Here is a 16,757-nt window from a genome sequence, read left to right as displayed (position 1 = left end):
GCCATGTTTACTACAATAATACTGATTCCCAGTCCAGTGTCACACCCTTTTATATCACTTACTATGGCACTATTAGTTTACCAATTATCCTGGTGATAGTTGATGAATTCATACATGCCCCAGATTATACTTGAGCTCTGTATGAACAGAAGCACACTGTGTCCAGCATCTGTAAGGTAAAGAGATGCAAACATACACCATAGATCCAAAAGAGCAAAAAGTGAGAGCAAAAGGCTGAAGTTAATATTCCAAGACAGTAAATTTTCATAGCATTTAATCTGTTTCATAGTTTGGTATTTCTGAAGTTAACAGGAGCCATAAACAAGAAAGAAGAAGGAGTTTTTTGTGTGCTGAGGGATGAATTAGAAATAATGTGAACAAAGCAGAATACCTCATAGTTGTATATTCCATGTGGAATAGTCAATTTGGTATTGGCTTAGTTCTTCAGCTGAGTGGACTGGTGTGTTGAGACAAAGTCCTACATTTCTCACAAAATGGTATCCCTATATGTTTTACTGGATTCATGATTGTTGAAATGTCCATGGAATCCTGACTTTCATAATTGAAAAAAAATATGCACATACATAAAAATACCAATGCCAAGTTGAATTATTGATATTAAACCTATAAAACAGGTTATTCTCAACAGAGTAAAGTATTATTTTTTGGTTTTATTATTTCCTGCCAAATTATAAAGAATGGATATTTTGCTTCTAACTTCTCTCAAAGAGGATATACTGCATTGAGCTACTTTTGCTAACACTTAGTGTAACTGTATTCCATTTAAAGAAAAGACATGGAGTAAATGTTTTCCAGCTATGCAACGTTTATAATATGGCATGATTTTAAATACAAGTAGTACATTATCTGTGTGTTGTTTTAAGAAAAATATCTTTAAATAAACCTAATAATATTTTATACATCTCAGAACTGGCTTGTTTTTAAACCTGACCATTTGCTTACTGCCTTTCATGCTACAAAAATGCTTCTTCTGTAATAGGTATTATTTTTTATATAACCTTGATTTAAAGGAAATATAAACGTTAAAGATATTTAAGAATCAAAAATAATTGAGTTATTGAAGAGTATTGTTAAACTTTATATGAAAATTATATTGGAATTAAGCAGAAGGAAGTTGTAATTAAAGGAGCATTTAAATCAAAATAAAATGTCTTAGTTAGATTTGTTATGCTTTATATTGCAATTTTTATCAGTAATACCTTATAGGTATGAGATAAGATAACAATGATTTCCACCAGGGATACTAAACACATTATCAATAATTATTTTAAATGTCTGAATTCAGTAAAAGTAAAATATATAAACTACCTGAAACATGTTCAAGCAAGGAAGACATTTGTAACTATTCTCATTCTAGCCTTTAACACTTATTTTAGTATCTAAAATACCTACTCTCTAGGGTTGGTAATACCCCTAGAATGGATTAACTGCTATGATTGTTTAAATTGATTTTGCTGTTTATCAGCTCTTATTCAGCAAATGGCAAGTTTGCTGACATAGCAGTGTACCATAGATTCATTCTCCCAGATTCTATCAGTCCTCTAATTCAGTGCAGGTCTATCACTGGCGGTTCAATATAAGGAACTTAATGCAGGACTGTAAAACTTCTAGAAATTACATTAAGGACTTCCTTTGATTTTGAGGATTTCGAAGGAAGCAACTAGATAGGGATAAAACACAAATAGCCTCATTTATTCTTTGAAGACATTTTTACATGATTTTTACCCATGAAAACAGGAATGTATTAGAAGTTGGAATACTACTGCACACATGTAACTTTAACATTTCTGAATGACTTTTCAAAAAGTCTTCTGCTTCAAAAAAATGACTTCTGCATATGGTTTGTTTCTTATTCTAAGTTTCTTAATTCAAAACAATTAATTCTCTTTCATTTCTTTTAAAAGTCTGCTTTGATTAATAAAGACTACAAGCTTTTCTACCCTATGGATTATCTTAACCACCATTCTTCTATGCCCATCTTCTCAACCTTACATCTTGACCATAAGGAAGACAGATGTTTATATAAAATTTGGATCCCCTTACTTTTCTCTTTTCTGTAACAGATAATTGAAAATTGTCAGTAATAACATGATATAATGGACTAAGTGTAACAAATTCTTTAAATGTCTTTATTTTCATCTGGAGTGAGAAAGAAATGCTGTCTTTTCACAGTTATTCCTAACATGTTTTTTTCTGATTCCCTCAAGCCTACTCCAGAACTTTTGCTAAACTGTCATGCCTTCTTACTTTCAATTTCCTCCTTTCAACTGATTTCCTCTCTTTGGCATATAGAAATACACAGGACTGCCCACGTAGAAAAGTCTTTTCTCAAATTACTAATTCCCTTAAACTAGCAATTTTTAAATCTACTGCCCTAGGATCCTCTTTTCTCTCATCACTAAATTTTTTCAAAAGTATTCATTCAGTTCTAGCTAACTAACCTATTTTATTCCCCAATCCACTACAGTACTTTTTGTTCCAATTACTTTACAGAGACTGTTAAAGTCACCCTTGACTTCCTTTTTTTGTTGTTTGGTTTTAAACCAATGACCTCTCAATTGCTAAATCAATGGCTCCTCAAGTAACTTCCCTACTTCTATCTTGAGCAGTTGACTAAAAAAAAAAAAAAAAAAAAAAAAAGCTATTTCTATCAGAAAGTCCACCTCTCATACATTTACCACTTTCAACTTCCTCTCCTACTATTCCACCTTCCCAATCTTCTTTGCTGACCTCTTTTTCTCCAACAGTTACATGTTAATGTTTCCCAAAATTCTTCTGTTTGGCCATCTCTTTTTGTTCTCTGTGTTTTTCCAAGTAAATTAAACCATGCAAATGATTTTATATACAATTTATGCAGAGATAACTTCACAATCTGTGTCTTTCAGCTTGATCTGTATTTTAGACATATACTTACACAAACTTACTAGAAGTATTCACGAGGTACTTCAAGCATAGCATACCTTAAATTAAGCACATTATATTTACTCTTAAATCAAAATCCATTTTTAGTCCTGTATTCTGCATCTTGTTCAATTACATCTATTTCTTCTCCTCTTGAGCTCCTAGAGTTAATATTGACTCTTCACTACCCTTCAATATCCACATCTAGTACCTCATCTAGGTCAATTATGCCTCCAAAATATCTTTTAAATATTTTTATCCTGTCCAGTCCTACTTTTAGTAACTTACCATTTCTCCACTGAACTCTTTATGAAAATGCCCTCATTATTGGCTTTCTTTAACTTTTTCCCAAATATTGCCAGTTATATTTTTAAACACAATTAGGGTTATGGGACTAGTCTACTTAGAGTACATGTATGTAAAGCACTGAGACAATAGTCTTCAAATCTGGGGTCCCATCCTTCAACACGTCTAATTACACTTGCCATATAATAAATAAATAAATAAATATACATGCGTGTGTGTGTGTGTATGTTTTGTATATATCATACATATTATGATATATAATATACATAGATAATAGGTTATATTATATATAGACATAATATATATATACATATTTAGTCATTTTCACTAGTTCTTACCACAGAATTCTCGAAGTATTGGAATTTCCTGAGTGACACAAATGTCTTTTGTTATTTGCAACAAACACCTTTTTACCATACCTGAGTTTATGCAAAAGAAGTGACTCCTAGTGGTCCTAAGATAGCTTCAAGATAGTAGCTGGTTGCCAGAGGAACCAAACACATGATTAGAAATTGCAACTTGCAGCCTCATCGTCCATACCCTGTCCAGGGAAGAAAAAAAGGCTGGAGATTGAGTACAATCACAAGAGGCCAATGATTTAATCAATCATGCCTACATAATGAAACTTTCTTAAATATTCTTGAACAACAAAGTTTGGCAAGCTTTTGAGTTGGTGAACATAATGATGTGCTGAGATGGTGACAAGTCTAAGAGAGGGCATGGAAACTCTTTACACCTCTACTCCTCCTTACTGGCTCAATTCATTTCTTCTATTTGGTGATTCCTGAGTTGTAGCCATAATAATAAAACTTTAATCATAAGTATAGCACTTTCCAATGTTTCGTGAGTCATTCCAGCAAATTATCAAATATGAAGGGGTGACAGGAACCTGTACATATATAGTCTGTGTGCTCTGAAGTAAGGTGGCCCCTGGGACTTGCAACTGGCATTTGAAATAAAGGCAGTCTTGAAGGACTGAAGCCTTGAGTTGTAGGGTCTATGGTAACTCTAGGTAGTTAGTGTCATAATTCAATTGAATTCTGGGAAAGCCAAGTGGTGTCAGAGAATTGAAAATTTTGTTTGAATAACAACATATTTGGGGTCAGAAAAAAAACAACAACAACACATTCCTTGCTAGAAAACATCGGATTGCTAAAAGGGGTCTGACCCATGGAAATATGGTTTGAAACAAGAAGGATGAGGAACCTTTGATCCTGGAATGAGTTAAGACATTTTGGCTGTTGAAATGAGGGGAGAGGGTGCAAATGTATTTTGCATGTGAGAAAGACATGAATTTGGAGGGCCCAAAGGGCAAAGTGTTATAGGCTGAATTGTTTTCACACAAAACGAAAATGTTGAAGCCCTAACCCACCAATACTTCAGAATGTGACTGTATTTGGGGGTGGAGCCATTAAAGAGATAATTGAGTTAAATGAGATCATATGCATGGGCCTCAATCTAATCTGAGTGGCATAAGAAGAGAAAATTTAGGCAAAGAAAGACATCAGGTGTACCAAGGAAGAGAAAAGACCATGTGAGGACACAATGAGAAGGCAATCATCTACAAGCCAAGGAGAGAGGCCTCAGAAGAAATCAAACTTGGCTAGTACCTTGATCTTGAAATTACAGTCTCTAGATCAGTGTGATAATAAATTTCTGCTGTATAAATCACCTGTTCTGTGTTATTTTGTTATGGCAACACTAGCAAACTAATACAGCAGGTTATTCTTGAGGGAACAGTAAGTCTTATGGACTGTATAAAAGCCACTGTAAATCCTGTTTACCCTGACAAAGGGGCTGTCTGATTCCTACTATAAATTCCAAGTAGAACATTCCAGATAAAGCAGCTGATATGAAAGCCATGTAAGACTGGCTTTATGATGATAGGGATATTCACCCACTGAATATTCTTGTTACCCTGATCATGATAAATTCTGTGATCACGAGGATCCCTTTTGTCTGAACACCCCATGTAATCTTACTGTTGCAAAACTGAGCAACATTCTGGGAAGCCTTGTTGCATTTTCCATTTCAAGTTTTGCTTATGGGTCTTATAGATACTAATAAAACATCATGTTAGTTAAGAACAGAATGGAGATAAGCAGAGGAAAGAGTCAAGGTACTCATTCCAGCAGGGTGGAAATTTTTAGATGATTATTAAGAATTGGGATGAATAAAAAGGACATTGATAGGATTGAAGCAAAGATTTTTTTTTTTTTTTTTTTTTTTTTTTTTTTTTGAGACAGAGTCTTGCTCATCACCCAGGCTGGAGTGCAGTGGCGCGATCTCGGCTCACTGCAAGCTCCGCCTCCCGGGTTCATGCCATTCTCCTGTCTCAGCCTCCCGAGTAGCTGGGACTACAGGCGCCTGCCGCCGCGCCCGGCTAATTTTTTGCATTTTTAGCAGAGACAGGGTTTCACCGTGTTAGCCAAGATGGTCTCGATCTCCTGACCTTGTGATCTGCCCGCCTTGGCCTCCCAAAGTGCTGGGATTACAGGAAACAAAGATCTTAACACAGCACTGTGGAAGACTGAATGGACTAATGGGAGCCCAACATTAAAGGGCCCCAAACAATTCTACTTTATTTACCTCAGTTTGGAGGAATTAAAAAATCTGGAAGGCAAAGATTATAAGGAAAAACCCATCCTGAAATTGCCAGAGGCAACAGTCAGACAGATTAAAGATAAAGATTGACCAAAGGGCCAGAGTCTCTTGGCTTGACCTCTTGGTGAGGTCCCCAAAGCCTTACGTACATGAGTAAGTAAAATGGTAAGAGAGTGGAAAAGAGAAAAATTTGTTACTCTGGGACATGGGAACCTTATATACCCTGGTACCAAAATCCATTGGTTAAGTTGAACATTGGTTAACATGACTTTATGTGAAGGAGTCGTATTTCCTTTACTTGAATGTTTTATGGGAATAGATATTGTGCATGACTGGGAAACACTTCCCCTACCTTATACTATGAAACTGAAACCTGTTTGATGAAGCCTTAATGGAGGCTCAAGTTAGGGATGTATGTGTTGATGGAATTAAAGTGAAAGTTGAGATGAAAATTGATATGTGATATGGATTGGTTTTGTCCCCAGCCAAATCTCATTTTGAGTTGTACCTCTCATAATTCTCACAAGTTGTGGGAAGGACCCAGTGGATAAATATGACCTGGTGGGAGATAATTGAATTATGGGAGTGGTTCCCCCCATACTGTTCTCGTGGTAGTGAATAAGTCTCATGAGACCTGATGATTTTATAAGGGGTTTCCCCTTTCACTTGGCTCTCAATCTCTCTTGTTTGCCACCATGTAAGATGTGCCTTTGACTCATACCATGATTGTGAGGTCTCTCCAGCCACGTGGAAGTGTGAGTCCATTAGACCTTTTTTTCTTTATAAATTGCCCAGTCTTAAGTATGTCTTTATCAGCAGCATGAAAACAGACTAATATAGTAAATTGATACTGGTAGAATGGGGTGCTGCTGTAAAGATACCCGAAAATGTGGAAGTGACTTTGGTACTGGGTAAGAGACAGAGGTTGGAACAGTTTGGAGGGTTCAGAAGAAGATAGGAAATTGTGGGAAAGTTTGGAACTTCCTAAAGACTTGTTGAATAGTTTTGGCCAAAATGCTGATAGTGATATGGACAACAAAATCCAAGCTGAGGTGGTCTCAGATGGAGATGAGAAACTTGTTGGAAAATGGAGTAAAGGTGACCCTTTCTATGTTTTAGCAAAGAGACTGGCAACATTTTCCCCCTGCCCTAGAGATTTGTGGAACTTTGAACTTGAGGGAGATGATTTAGGGTATCTGGTGGAAGAAATTTCTAAGCAGCAAAGCATTCAAGAGTGACTTGGGTGCTGTTAAAATCATTCAGTTTTAGAAGGGAAACAGAGCATAAAAGTTTGGAAAATTTGCAGCCTGACAATGGGAGGAAAAGAAAAACCAATTTTCTGAGGAGAATTCAAGCCAGCTGCAGCAATTTACATAAGTAACAAGGAGCCAAATCTTAATCCCCAAGACAAGGGGGAAAATGTCTCTAAGGTATGTCAGAGACCCTTGCAGCAGCCCCTCCCATCACAGATCTGGAGGCCTAGGAGAAAAAACAATGGTTCCCTGGGCTGGGTCCACGGTTCCTGTGCTATGTGCAGCCTAGAGACTTGGTGCCCTGTGTCTAAGCCACTCTAACCATGGCTAAAAGGGACCAAGGTACAGCTTGGGCCATAGCTTCAGAGGGTGCAAGCACTATGTTTTGCCAGCTTACACATGGTGTTAAGCCTGGGGGTGCACAGAAGTCAAGAATTGAGGCTAGGCAACCTCCACCTCGATTTCAGAGGATATATGGAAATGACTGGACATCCAGGCCAAAGTTAGCTGCAGGGGCAAGGTCCTCATGGAGAACCTCTGCTAGGGCACTGTGGAAGGAAAATGTGAAATACAAGTCACCACATAGAGTCCCCACTTGTGAACTACCTAGTGGATTTGTGAGAAGAGGGTCACTGTCCTCCTGACCCCAAAATGGTAGATCCATTGAGAGCTAGCACCATGTGCCTGGAAAAGCCACAGACAATCAACACCAGCCTGTGAAAACAGCCAGGAGGGGGGCCGTACCCTGCAAAGCCACGGGACAGAGCTGCCCAAGACCTTGGGAACCCATTTACTGCATCAGCGTGACTTGAATGTAAGACTTGGAGTCAAAGGAGATCATTTTGGAGCTTTAAGATTTGACTGCCCTGCTGGATTTTGGACTTTCATGGGACCTTTAGCCCCTTTGATTTGACCAATTTCTCCCATTTGGAATGGGTATATTTACCCAATACCTGGACCCCCAAAGTTATCTAGGAGGTAACTAATATGCTTTTGATTTTATGGGCTCATAGGCAAAAGGGACTTGCTCTCTCTCATATTAGACTTTGGACTGTGGACTTTTGAATTAATGCTGAAATGAGTTAAAACTTTGGGGGACTGCTGGGAAGGCATGATTGATTTTGAAATGTGAGGATATGAGATTTTGGAGGGGCCAAGGGTGAAATGATATGGTTTGGCTGCGTCCCTACCCAAATCTCATCTTGAATAAGACTGCTCATATTTCCCACATGTTGTGGGAAGGACCCAGTGGGAGATGATAGAATCATGGGGCCAGTTTCCCCCATACTCTTCTTGTGGTAGTGAATAGGTATCATGAGATCTGATGGTTTTATAAGGGCTTTCCCCTTTTGCTTGGCTCTCCTTCTCTCTTGTCTGCCACCATGTAAGACATGCCTTTCGTCTTCTGTCATGATTGTGAGGCCTCTGCAGCCATGTGGAACTGTGAGTCCATGAAACCTCTTTTTCTTTATAAATTACCCAGTTTCAGGTATGTCTTTTTCAGCAGTGTGAAAACAGACTAATGCAACATGTTTGAACAGGATTTATATAAAGTGGTTATTGTTTCTGTTTTACCTATTTGTTTTTAAACATTTATGTCAGAATTCCTAAGGGCCTTATGAGGCAGCTTATGCTTTGACCCCTTCTGGCAAAATTGGGTTTTATAGTGCAGCAGTCCCCAACCTTTTTGGCACCAGGGACCAGTTTTGTGGAATAAAATTTTTCCATGGACTGAGGTGGGGTCATGGTTTTAAGATGAAGCTGTTTTACCTCTGATAATCAGCCATTAGTTAGATTCTCACAGAAGCACACAATCTGGATCCCTCACGTGTGCAGTTCATAATAGGGTTCATGCTCCTGTGAGAATCTAATGTCACCACTGATCTGACAGGAGGTGGAGCTCAGGCAGAAATGCTGGCCCTCCACTCACCTCCTGCTGTGTGCCCTGGTTCCTGTAACAGACTGGACCTGTACTGGGTCCATGGTCAAGGGGTTGGGGACACCTGTTACAGTGAGTGCAGCTATATTGCCTAGTGATAAAAATAGCCTACTAGTGTGACAGAATAGGATTGGGACTTGGCTCCTTTTTCAAATTTCTTTTTCTTTTGTCCCACTGATCACAAAACCCATGTCATTACCTCTCTGACACTATGCCTGCTATCCTAGAGGTTTTAGTCATACAAATAAAATAAACATTATTTTGTGCTCTCATAATATTTAGCCATGCCTTTTACTTAAAGAATTTCAGAAACTGGCCTTAGGGGATCCAAATGTCCAACTAAGATTGCAGAGTGTCCCACCTCTGGTAGGAATGCTGAACAATTGATTTACAACTTTGTTGCCACTAGCCACATCACTAGATGGCCCATTACTCAAGATAACCATCACAACAGGATATGCTGACCCACATACCCTTCCTCTCATGTGCTTTGCCCAGCCTAGCTTGCATACCCTATCCCTGATATAAATTCCCTTCTTTTCTTCATAAAAAAAAAAATCCCTGTAGCATCCTTTCGGGGAGCCAACTGGGAAATCTTTGCACCCCCTCTGTTTCCCTTACCCTCAAGCACAAAACCCAAAAGACTTGTCTGGGAAAACTGCTTGGCCCTGTGTTAATTTCCATTATATGGGGAGCCTAAAAGCCTGTGGTTTTTAACACTAGCTCAATACCAATGTAACTGTAACCTATCGAAGTGGGAGTGGATTGATGGGAAGGTACTTGCTTATAGTAGTATTGCTGCTGGAAATCAAGACCAGCACAGTGATCAAACGTAATGTCCCTTCCAAAGGTAGAAAATTCTGGGTACAAATGGAGAAAAGGAAGAACAGTAGCTGAGGGTAAATGAATAAATAAATGAGATATGTGATAAAATAAATTCAGTATTAGATTAACACTTTGAAAAAGGTACAAAGCAAAAGATAATACTGTCTCTTAGCTAATTTATACCAGATGCCTGAAAGGGTGAAGGCATATATTACTGAGACTACTTCTGCTTTTTGAATCTCTCAATATCAAATGAAAGCCTGCAAACTTGACTTCCCTGCCCTAGTAGACAATGTTATACACTATAAAGATGGATTGGTCTAATCATTAATGATGGAATAGATTCCTAATATGTCAGTAATTTTTAATGTTTATAAATCTTTTCTCATAAGGTATCTGTGGTCACAGGCCAGGGGTTGCCTGTGCTATAATAATAAAAAAAATGTACATTTGGTCTTTGTTCTGGTTCCTGAGCTCTTCAAACCCTTGGAATTTCCTGCGTGATGGAAAGGGATTTTGTTAAACCTGAATTTATGCAAATAGGGTCACTCTCAGAGGCTTCTAGGTAGCTTCAGAAAAGGACTGCTTGCCAGTGGAACCAAGCACATGATTGGAAAGTTGGAACTTTTAGCCTCATCGTACCCCCAACATCCGGGGTGGAGGGGACCTGATGATTGAGTTCAATCACCAATCACCAATGATTTAATCAATCATGCCTACACACTTCATTAAATACTCTTGAACAGTAAAGTTTGGAGAGCTTCTGGGTTGGTGAGCACATCAATGTCCTGGGAAGGTGGTATGCCTGGAGGGAGCATGGAAGCTCTGTACCATTTCACCCCCACCCCTCCATACTCTGTCCTATGCATCTCTTCCATTTGACTCTTTCTGAGTTTTATCCTTTTTGATATTACTATAATCATAAGTATGGTAGTATTATACTCTTATACTGAGTTCCTGAGTTATTCTAGTAAATTATCAAAGTGGAGGAGTGGGTTCCAGGAATTCTTGAACTTCAAGTTGATCGATCTAGAAGTGTAGGCGGCCCCGAAGACTTGTAACTGGCATCAGAAGTGAGGGCAATCCTCTGGGACTGAACCCTTTCCTTGTGGGTTCTGCATTTAAGTTGTTGCTATCATAAGCAAAAGACATTGTCCTTATCTTGTGGGGTCTGTGTAAACTCTGAGTCCTTAGTGTCATAATTCATTTGAATTTTGGGACACCCAGTTAGTTAGTGTCAGAGAATTGAGAATTTTTAGAATGACAATGTATGCAGTGTCTGCTATGGACTCAATCGTTGTCTCCTCTCAAAATTTATATGCTGAAACCTTAATCCCCAATGTAATGGTCTTTGGAGGCAGGGCCTTTGATAGTAATTAGGGTTTGACTAAGACATGAGGGTGGATGTCCCCTGAGTAGATTAGTGCTCTTTTAAAGAAATGAAGGGACCAGAGGTTTCTCTCTTTGACATGTAAAGACACAGTGAGAAGGCAACTGTCTGTTAACAAAGGGAGAACCCTCACCAAGAACCTGACAATGGTGACACCTTGATCTCAGACTTCTCGCTTCAGGACTCTGAAAAATAAATATTTGTTGTTTAAGCCACTCAGTCTATGGTATTCTGTCACGGCAGCCTGAACCAACTAAGATGGTGTCAGAAAAACGACCAACCAAAAACAAAACAAAACAAAATGCTAAAGAGGAGACTCGTTTGTGCACTGTGTCCTCAGTAGAAAGAATACATGGGTTCAGGAACCAAAGAGTAGAATCAGCAGTGGCCTCACTTATTGTCACTTCTAATGTCCCTCTGGGAGACTTTGTATTTTCTGTCACTGCAACTTTGGGGTTTGTAGAGAGACAGAAACTGTAAAGTGGACACACTTTTGCTGTGTGCCAATAAGTTATAATCTACAGCTGCTACCAAGACACTTTGGACTCCTTGTGTTCGGAGAATAGCAGGGTGGAAGAAAAGCTATTATTTTTAACAGGGGTAATTCACCCTGATTGCAGGAGTGAGGAAGTAGGACTACTCTCACACAGTGGGGGCAGGGAGAATTATAGTTGAAATCCAGATGATCTATTAGAGTTTCTCTTGGTATTTCCTTGCCCCACTATAACTGTGAATGGACACATACAGCAATCCCTACTTGAGTGGGATGTGATTACTAGGGGCTTAGAATCTTCAGGCATGAAGTTTTGATTCACACCATCAGTGAAGTCCCAAGACCTGTTGAGATGAGAATTAAGGATGAGAGTAGTTCAGAATGAGTAGTGGAGGAGGGAAAGGATGAAAACCAGTTGCAGCCCTGAGACAGATGCTCTAGTTTGTCCCACTAGCTTCCCTCATCTAATTGTCTCACCAAGAAGAGAGGTTCAAGAAACCTTTGGGGGAGCTGCTATATAAATTTGTATCGAGAAGTGCATCTGTGCAGTAAAGTACAGATGGTGGACTGTGTCATCCATGGAAGTGTGCTATTCAGATTCTCCCTTCAAGAGAACCTGCTGCAGAGAGAATGGTTGACCAAAAAACTGCCACAAATTCAGATGCGCTGTGGTGCTTTGCAAAGGCCGTTTTCCCTCTGTAAAGTCTCCAGCAAATAAGTGAGCATAGTGGAGGTACCAGAGTCAGGCCATTTCTTCTTGATTCAGGACTTCTCTACCAAGTAATCTTTGCTCAGGGACTCCCATTAGGCATGACCAAGACTTTCTTTAATGTACTCTGAATCTTTTTCAACCCACGAATTCCTTCTTCCCTCTTTTCTTTCACAGATGTCAGTGCTGCATTGCAGACTGAAGGTTCTTCGTACCTATTCCTGCTCCCTCTTTTTTTTTTTTAAATTATTCAAAGATATTTTCCAGAATTAATCTCTTATATAATTAATTCTCTCTTGGAATCTCTTAGCAGAAGATCAAAAGTGACATAGTATGTAATGCAACTAACACTGAAACCATTTTGAACTGTTTCAGAAGTGCCATGCTTTTTCATGGTACTATGCCTTTATATACCTATTATCTCGTGTTTTTGGCATGTGTCTACCTCTTGCCTTTCTTCTCTGCTTGATAAACCATTAGAAACAAAAATGTCACTGGGGATTTAGTGAAAGCAGATTCAGGGGAATACTTTAGCAATAAGCTAGATTGCATTTCATTTTAGTTATAATAAATGACTAGAAGATTATCTGTACAGAGAGTGAGTATATCGAACTCTGCCAACATGTTTGATTTTTAAGGACAGGAAGAAGGAGTAATTATAGGAAAATGTCAAGTTATTAAATTAAATATAGGGATAAAGAAGGGATAACTGACGGAGGAATTTTGATTAGAATGAAGGAGAAGATGGGCTTTAGAACTGAGGTAAAACTATTGACTTTATGCATTAGAATATGATATTTTTTCATGTTATATAAGATAAGAAAGCAAGAATGATATGGGTTTTGGTAAATTAGTGAAAAAGTGAAATTTGAAGGAACTTAAATCTGATGTTGTTTATGTTCCTGGTCCAGGCCTGGCTTCATGAGGGTGAAACCAATTGAGTAGCATGGTTAAGGTTGCTATATTGAAATTCTTAACAATTTTATCTTTGAATTTATGTTACATTTTAAGCTTGAGATTTCAGCTCAAGTGTAGCCTGGCCTCTTGTCAACCTTACTACCTCCCTAGGATGAGTTCTAAGCTGCCAGCTTTCTGCCCCTGCTTCCATAGGTTTCAGGTATCCTCCTCCCTCCTGACTGTATCTTTCAACCACTGTCATCATCTGCCTTAGACAGTGATCAGGCTGCATTGCCTTTCAACCCTGGCAGAGGACTGGATAGGATCATAGATACATTTGTAGTTGAGTTCATGGTCACAATACTTTTGGACAGGGCAAGACAGAGGTCATCCTTCCCATAGTCTGGCAGTGCTATGGCACAATGAGCAAGTGGTAGGCCTCTTGCCTTTCTGTGTACCAAACATCTTCTCGTGTGAAACTTGCAATGCCTTGGGGGTTCGCTATTCACATTGGGTGGGAGCTGCAGGCTGTGAAAAGAGAAAGAGAGATTGAATTCCCCACTCCTTACATGCATTTCCATTTTTCACTGTGTCCTGAAAAATATATAGCCAGTTCTAAATTGGTGAAATAAGAAGTGATGTTATTTTATGAGAATGAGGGACAAAGTGGTAGAATAGGGAGTCTCGGGAAAGTGTCTACGGTCTATGGTAGCTTCTGTGCATATTAGATAGAAGGTACTTTGATGATTATATTAAATGATGCTTCAGTCATGATACCCCGGATCTTTCTTTAGAATAAAACAACATCAGTCCACAAAGTTTTTAGAGTAACCTAAGAAACAATCACAAATGTGACTGAATTGTTAGTTGATCTTGTTTCTAAAACCTAACTCTCTAAGTGTTGTCTCAAAATGAACTATGAGAATTATGTTTCTATGTTAGTTAGATGTCCAGTTTAATCATGGGGTCGAACCCAATACTCTCATTTACCTCCACGAATATCCCATCCTGCAAGCACTGCAAGGATGAGGTGAATAGACTCTGCTGGGTCTGCGCCTGCCACCTGTGCAGGGGCCAGCAAGACCCGGAGAAGCAGTTCATGTGTGACAAATGTGACATGACCTTCCACATCTACTGCCTGCGCCCGCCCCTCAGCAGCATTCCCAGCGAGGAGGAGTGGTACTGCCCAAGTGCAGGAATCACACCAGCAAGGTGGTGCTGGCAGGGGAGAGGCTGAGAGAGAGCAAGAAGGTGTAGATGGCCTCAGCCACGTTGTCCTCAAAGCAAGGGCAAGGGCATTGCGTGTGTGGGCCCCACCAAAGAGTGCACCATCCTCCCGTCCAACCACTACGGATCCATCCCAGGGATCCCCGTGGGCACCATGTGGCAGTTCTGAGTCCAGGTCAGCTAGTCGGGTTCATCGGCCCCACGTGGCTGGCATTCAGGGCCAGAGCAACTACGGGTCATACTCCCTGGCCCTGGACAGGGGCAACAAGGATGATGGGGACAAGGAGAATTTTTTCAGATACACGGGTAGTGATGGTTGAGATCTTTCTTGCAACAAGAGGACCGTGGAACAGTCTTGTGATCAGAAACTCACCAACACCAACAGGGCGCTGGCTCCCAACTACTTTACTCTCATTAATGACCAAGAAGGGGTTGAGGCCAAGGACTGGCAGTCGGGAAAACCTGTTATGGTGGTGTGCAGCATCAAGGGTGGTAAGAACAGGAAGTACGCCCCCGCCAAGGGCAACTACTATGACTGCATCTAGCAGGTGGTGAAGTAGTGGCCCGAGAAGGGGAAGTCCAGGTTTCTCCCGTGGCACTACCTCCTGCAGAGGGACGACGACGAGTCTGGCCCCTGGACGAAGGAGGGGAAGGAATGGATCAAGAAGCTGGGGCTGACTATGCAGTATCCAGAAGGCCACCTGGAAGCCCTGGTCTACCAAGAGCGGGAGAAGAACAGCAAGAGGGAGGAGGAGGAGCAGCAGGAGGAGGGCTTCGCAGGCCCCAGGGCAAGCAAGGGAAAGTGGAAGCAGAAGTAGGCAGGAGGTGGCCAGAGCAGGGCCGCGTCTCCTCACCGGACATCCAAGAAAACTAAAGTGGAGCCCTACAGCCTCACGGCCCAACAGAGCTGCCTCATCAGAGAGGACAAGAGCAATGCCAAACTATGGAATGAGGTCTTAGCTTCGGTCGAGGGCCAGTCAGCGAGCAGCAGCCCGTTTCAGATGTTCCTAAGTGGAGGAGACGATCCAGTGTATCTGCTGTCAGGAGCTGGTGTTCTGGCCCATTGCAACAGTGTGCCAGCGCAAGGTGTGCAAGGACTGCCTGGATAGATCCTTCCGGGCACAGGTGCTAAGCTGCCCTGCCTGTCGCTATGACCTGGGCTGGAGCTATGCCATGCAGGTGAACCAGCCCCTGCAGACCATCCTCAACCAGCTCTTGCTTGGCTACGGCAATGGCCGGTGATCTCCAAGCACTTCTCCACAGGCGTTTTGCTTAAAACGTGTGGGAGGGCTCTTTCATCGGCCCTGATGTTGTTCTTTGTGGGCTTAACTTAAACATGTAGTGTTTCCTTCCTTCCCTATAAAGGTTTGTTTTCCTTTTTTTATTTTTAATTTTCCAATCTATACATTTTCATACATTTTCAGGAATTTATGTATTCTGGCTAAAAGTTGGACTTCTCAGTATTTTGTTATTTTTTTGTAAACATAAAAGCCTGCAATTTATTGACAAAACATAAGAATTTTTTTGACAATTTTTATTCTATAAACTATGCTTTTATTTTTTTTTTTTCTTTTCCTTTTTTTTTTTTTTTTTTTTTTCTTTTTTTATTATACTTTAAGTTCTAGGGTACATGTGCATAACGTTTATATATGTATAACTCCCAATGCAATCCCTCCCTCCTCCCCCCTCCCCATGATAGGCCCCAGTGTGTGATGTTCCCCTTCCCGAGTCCAAGTGATCTCATTGTTCAGTTCCCACCTATGAGTGAGAACATGCGGTGTTTGGTTTTCTCTTCTTGTGATAGTTTGCTAAGAATGATGGTTTCCAGCTGCATCCATGTCCCTACAAAGGACGCAAACTCATCCTTTTTGATGGCTGCATAGTATTCCATGGTGTATATGTGCCACATTTTCTTAATCCAGTCTGTCACAGATGGACATTTGGGTTGATTCCAAGTCTTTGCTATTGTGAATAGTGCCGCAATAAACATACGTGTGCATGGTCTTTGTAGTAGAGTAATTTATAATCCTTTGGGTATATACCCAGTAGTGGGATGGCTGGGTCATATGGTACATCTAGTTCTAGATCCTTGAGGAATCGCCATACTGTTTTCCATAATGGTTGAACTAGTTTACAATCCCACCAACAGTGTAAAAGTGTTCCTATTTCTCCACATCCTCTCCAACATCTAT

At 40.2% G+C, this 16,757-nt stretch overlaps 1 pseudogene; it reads left to right on the top strand.

The window, feature by feature from the left end:
• Window positions 1-14,347: 14,347 nt before the first annotated feature.
• Window positions 14,348-15,807, top strand: LOC117077637 (annotated as a pseudogene).
• The last annotated feature ends 950 nt before the right edge of the window (window positions 15,808-16,757 follow it).

The sequence above is a fragment of the Trachypithecus francoisi genome, unplaced genomic scaffold (assembly GCF_009764315.1).
Source record: "Trachypithecus francoisi isolate TF-2019V2 unplaced genomic scaffold, Tfra_2.0 Lachesis_group6, whole genome shotgun sequence".
NCBI lineage: Eukaryota > Metazoa > Chordata > Mammalia > Primates > Cercopithecidae > Trachypithecus > Trachypithecus francoisi.
The sequence above is the reverse complement of the archived record's forward strand: the minus strand, read 5'-3'. Positions and strand labels throughout refer to the sequence as shown.